We start from the raw sequence: 6000 nt of genomic DNA, 5'->3' as shown, positions 1-6000 counted from the left end.
GTTCTTCAGCAAGCACTAGCCTGGCCTGTGACTGGCCACATTAGAAGCTATATTTTCCCTCTATCCTTTTTCAGATATGGTGTGATTAAAGTTAACTTTATATTTTTATCTGCACTGATGATAATCACATTAGCCTTTGTGAGAGTCAAACATGACATGTTTGGAAATCAATATAGAACTCTGTTTCTCTTAGTGGGAGTGTAAGCATGGAATTATGCTTGCAGTTTCTATTGTAGAATTTAGGGGGATGGTGTTTGCCAAAATTGGTTTCCATGACATCTGGCCATAATCTGCTTGCAAAATTACACTTTTGAGAAGTTTATAGGCCTCTCACTTTATATGAAAAAAAATTAACTATGTTCCTAGTTCTGTGGGTTGCTCATGGTAGAGAGGGAGGGGAATAGGTATGATGCAGCATAGCAAGGCAATTCCAAGGATTGAGCATTGGTGCAAATCTCTGCAAAAGCATTAAAATAAAACAAAACTTTGCTGAGAAATAGATAGGTTAGATAGATAGCGTATTTCTCTGGCCACTTCCATGCAAGTGACATGATTTTTGTGAGGAAATCTCTAGCAGCAGTCTCCAGTGTGGTTCTGGGCTTGGGGACCCTATGCATACACTCCACAGTTAGCTCTACTTGCGGTAGTAGGCCTTTGATTAGATCCATAAAGTAGGTCTTAAAAGAAAACTATAGCCCCAGAATAAATATTTAACCAACAGACAGTTTATATTATGTTAAGTGACCTATTAAAGAATCTCAACAAACTGGAATATATATATCAGTAAATATTGTCCTTTTACATCCTTTCCCTTGATCCACCATTTAGTGATGGCTGTGTGCTCCCTCACATGGCCAGGAATAATGCAGCTCTAACTGTAACAGGAAGAAGTGTGGGAGCAAAAGAGAGAGCTCTGTCCATTAATTGGCTGATGTGGCCTAGCATGTATGTGTGCCTTGGCTTGTTTGTGTGCACTGTGAATCCCATGGTCCCAGGAGGCGGCCCATAATTTGTAAAATGGCAATTTTCTATTTAGGAGTACCCAATAGCACATACTACTAAAAAAGTATATTTTTCTGAAAATGGTTAATTTAGATGAAGCAGAGTTTTAAATAAGAGCTTGCTATGCAATATAGTTTTACAGAGACCTACATTGTTTGGGGGTATAGTTTTCCTTTAAGCTCCTTAGTTTCAGTACCTTCAGGGATTCCCATGATACGTATGTTACACCGCCTTGATCTTGTTTGTGAGCCTAGCCAGTTCTTCTTCTATAATCTATTGTGTGTCCTCTACTTCATTGTGAGCTGTTGCAAATTTTGCCATCTTGCACTCTATGTGATCTGTGTTTGATCAAAGGTTAATTAAGCAGATGCATCACAATAATTTTTTTACAATTTCTTATCATTGGGATTTTATGCCAGAAGCATCTGTAAAAAAACACTCATTATCAACCTTGATCAGTAACTGACCCTTGCTCCCAATTCACTGAAATAAAGCTTGCTTGCCCTAGACCTGTGTTTTTTGGGCCAGAACTTACTTGTTGCTATTGGTTTTTTCTTTTGCTTTAATGTATTAAACAAGGTCTGTAGTGGTGTAAAATAATAGTGTCAAATCTGGTGATTGAATCTGGTGATTGTGTGGTGTTAAATGACAAATTTGCCATTTATTTTATACAGCTTTTTACACCATTTTTCAAACCTAATAATTTTACAGAGTATGATAAATAGGTCCCAAAGTGTTTGTCTCTGATGTTGATGTCACATCAAAATGATATGGTCAAGACGTGAAAGCATTGTAAAATTCTTTTGGGTAAAGAAAGGTAAGGCAGCGGGCAGTTATAACATATTGAGTGACATGTTTCCTTTAGGGCTCTGGCACATGGGCCACTAATCTCCCCGAAATGCCATCCCACCGGCGAAAATGTAAATCGTCAGCGGGACAGAATATACGGTGCCACGATTTCCCCAAAATAGTGGAAGTTGCCCTTAGAGTTTAAACATGGAAATCCTAATACTTAAACAGAGAAATAAACAAGCAAAGAAGTTAACATGGTCCAGCTTTGTTCATTTCTAGCTCTATATAATTACCTGAAACAATGATCAGCGAATTGTCAACGTTGCTTTGGACCAAGAGGGCCCTATCTACCTTAATTAGGTGTGGTCCACTGCAGCAGATAGTAAAGGATTAGTTCCTCACAGGCATTGACCTATTTGGTGAGAGGGCTATTCTATGCTACTTGGGGCTCTTGGCTAGATGTAGTGTTTGATTATATTTTAACATACTCATGTTATTGTACCTTGTTTAAAATGCAAAACTGAAAATAAAAATGTATTTAAAAAAAGTACCCTGTATTACTTGAGTAAATAAGTATTTACAGGAAGTTGGTCCTGTAAAAAGTATTTCTATTAAATGCTGTAACATTTTTGGTGGGTTTTCTTCCATTGAAGAAAGCAAGTGCAAAGTGCTAAAATAGATGCAAAACTGCTTGTGCATTCATGCTATTCAGAAAGGAACTTGCCTACATAGATGCTGTAATAAACTATGTGGCACTGCACACACTGATACAAGGAGACCCTTTAAGCACGGACCTAGCAGAAATTCCAGGATTCCATTAGGTCATAGCTACAACTGACCTGCACCAAGTAAAAGCTGGATGAAACTGCTGTTACTAATTCCCACACAAATTAAAAATGAGTAGTTATGAGTGGCTCACCAAAACATTTTTTTTAGTTTATAAATTGCGCCTTTATTTATACAAACAAATGTATTACAATTGTTTAAAAGCTTGTGCATAAAGAATACAAGGAGCATAGCTAAATGGATCAATAACATATAAAACATTTGTTTTCATCTTAAATTCCTTCCAAACAATTCCAGAGCTTGAATCCGTCTTTCACTTAAGTGAAGAGTAAACAAGGCTTTCTGCCGTGTGGTGTGATATTTAGCCACAGGATTAACAACTGCATGTTGTTTCACCTAGACAATTAAAAGGAATATGATTAAGTTATAAATTCTAATAATTTAGTAAAGTACTACAAAAATCAGCATTTTAAGGCACATTCCTATTTTTAAAGGAGAAGGAAAGATATAATCCCTTAAAGGGGTACTAAACTCTGCTGTGCTGCACTGCTTAACCAAACTTTACTACAAATCCCAGAACAATTTAACATATAATGAAGTTTGAGGCATACTAGGAGCTGTAGTTCAGCAACATCAGGGTATATATCAGGCAATATTGCACAATAAAACTTTTCCAAAACCTTTCCCAAACTCTGCAGGACCAGGGACTCCATTAAAATGTAACAGATACTCCAATGAGAATCCCAGCTAATCTGTGTAAATCTGGCTCCATTTCCCAGCATTGAACAAGTCTGTCCTTTATCCCCATGCCTGATTCCAGTGTCATATAATGAGGAAAAAATGGCATAACTATCTCTATATGTAAGATAACAGGAAGATGCCTGACATAGTGCTGGGAATCAGCATTCCCATTGGTCAGGTATCTTACACTTATAATGAGATTTTTGGTCAGTAGAATGCTCAGTGGAAATTCCTTGCATCTGTAATTACGTTTTTCAGCATCTTCTATAGCAAAACCAGGGGGTGCAGTAGGACAGTGTTATGGTTGGGTTTACAACCCCCTAAAACTACACTGGCCCAGGGTAATACTCTAGGAGAACCAGGTTGCCATCTTTTTCTCTCTTTCTTATTGCCCCTATGTGCTGTGCACAGTAGAGTGGCAAGCAATATTTTGAAGGACAAAGCCAGCTTTTCACTCAACTGTGCATGTCCACCCAGCCACTGGCATCCACAAGGAGGAAGAATACGGCAATGTGGTGCTCCTATAGTAGTACCATGGGTAGTGCAGTTTTCAGTGCAGAGGAGCACTAAACTAGGGTCTCACATAAGTGATTATAATCACTGGGGATGCCTAAAAGATTGGCACCCATCCATCCATCCAAAAAAAAAAAAAATTATAGATCCAAGTGTATGATGCAATGGGAAATACTTGTTCTTTACACAATTTGTCTCCTTGAAGCTAAATTTTCTATATTTATTTCACATAAATCTCAGTACCCAGTACTAACACCATTATTGTTAATTGTTACTTTTGACGTGTTACAGTTTCTGTACATATAAGAATAGATTGTCACTTTTTGAAAATTCTTAATAAATGTAATTTTCTGTGCAGTAAATGTATTAAGGTCTTAATTTATATCCTATAAGAAATGTTGCAGATAGGAGTTTGAGAAATAGAGGACATCTTGGCAAGATTATACTTACAATATTCCTTTTTCTCCTCCTTCTGCGGCCACGCTTAGACGGCATTTTAAATAAGTGTAAATATCTTCTAGCAAAGCAAAAATCTCACTGTCTTTTATTTCTGCTTTCTTAAAGAAGCTGGTAATGACTGTTTAGTTGAGCTGAACCATTGATGCCTGAATATGGGGGTCTCTATAACCTCATCGCTCACTGACATGATTGTTTAGAACTTTTAATAATAAATCTTGGATTAAATCTTAATTCATTACTACACCAGCATAGGTTATGAATTATAAACAAACAAATTAACGTGTTGCTGGACCCTCTTGCAGCCGTACCTGTCAGTACATACATAAAGTGAGATGGGGAATAAAGCAGATCAGGTTAACTGTCTAATAGTCCTGAATCAAGTGGAAATATGCTGTATACAGTATTATTCTAAGAACATTTTTTAATCACATTTTTTTCTGCCACTCTCGGGCTTAAAATTTAAATTGCTATCTAGTTTCTTGGACTTCCATACCCTTAGCCTAGCCTTGCTCAAACTGTTGTTGTAAAATAGAAACCATTGCATTGTCAGGAATATCACTGTTTTTCTGTGCACTGGAAACACTGTCTTTATCCCAAACCATGAAGAACTGCCCTTGACCATTATTGCTACTCTACAAAATACACTACACAATTAGGCAGGTAGTGCTCTCCTGGAATCTGCCAAACCCAGACATGTCCCTCAGGAAATTAGATGGTGAAGGTGACAACTTGCGTTGTGCTTGACAATCGTCACATTTAAGCAAAGTAATTTTTTCCACTATTTTCAGCATGGTGCTGTCTGAACTTTAAGGAGATGGTAACCCATCTGCAGTGCCGGATTTGTAAACCAGGCGCCCCAAGGCCGCCCCGATTCCGCGCCCCCCACCATCGTGCATGCGTGAACACAACCCAGCCCCCCCCCAACCGTGCGATCACGCATTCGCACATGGTTAAACTCCCATACGGAGCAAAACGGGAGTACAGGAGCAAAACTTCAACGTTTCACTGCAGCAGGGCGGCATGCCGCCCCTAAGATTGTGCCATCCTAGGCCCGGGCCTTTGTGGCCTCGCCACAAATCTGGGCCTGCCCATCTGCCTGTCACTTCTTGCTTAAACAAACAGCCTATCATAGCACCACAATCAATGCCTGCAGAAGCACCAGTTTTCAGTAACTACAGTTTACAATTGGAAAGCAGAATAATGTAATTCTAAGCAACTTTACAGTAGTTCTGAGTAGCATAATGTAGCATAAGTCAGCCAGCCTAGCAGGCCTCTTCACAGGTCTATAAATTAGCTGGCTACAATTGCATTGTTTCAAGATCACACTAGAAAAAAAGAAAACAAAAAATAAATACTTCTGTCAAAAGAAATTGTCTTTACAAATAATCTTAAAGGGGTTGCTTGCCTTTAAATTAACTTTTATTATGATGTGAGATGCTATTCTGAGACAGTAAGCAATTGCTCTTAATTTTTTATTATTTGTGGTCACTAAATCATTTAGCTTTTTGTTCAGGAGTTTGGAATTTGAGCAGCTATCTGGTTGCTAGGGTCCCATTTAACCTTGCAACCAGGAAGTAGTTTGAATGAGAGACATAAATATGAATAGAGGAGGGCCTAAATAGAAAGATAAGTAAAAAAAAGTAACAATAAAATTGAAGCCTCACAGATCAATGCTGTTTTGTCTGCTGGGGTCAGTGACATCCATTT

At 38.1% G+C, this 6000-nt stretch overlaps 1 long non-coding RNA gene across 1 annotated transcript; it reads right to left on the bottom strand.

Annotated features, from left to right (window-relative positions):
- Positions 1-2720: 2720 nt before the first annotated feature.
- LOC116408319 lies at positions 2721-4418 on the bottom strand. The gene is made up of 2 exons (XR_004220867.1): positions 4285-4418; positions 2721-2976 (listed from the first exon to the last, which is right to left on the bottom strand). It is a non-coding gene; the product is annotated as an uncharacterized LOC116408319 (long non-coding RNA).
- Between the last annotated feature and the right edge of the window lie 1582 nt (positions 4419-6000).

This window comes from Xenopus tropicalis, chromosome 1, assembly GCF_000004195.4.
Source record: "Xenopus tropicalis strain Nigerian chromosome 1, UCB_Xtro_10.0, whole genome shotgun sequence".
NCBI classification, from domain to species: Eukaryota; Metazoa; Chordata; class Amphibia; order Anura; family Pipidae; genus Xenopus; species Xenopus tropicalis.
Note: the sequence above shows the minus strand (reverse complement) of the source record. Positions and strands in the feature narration are given on the sequence as shown.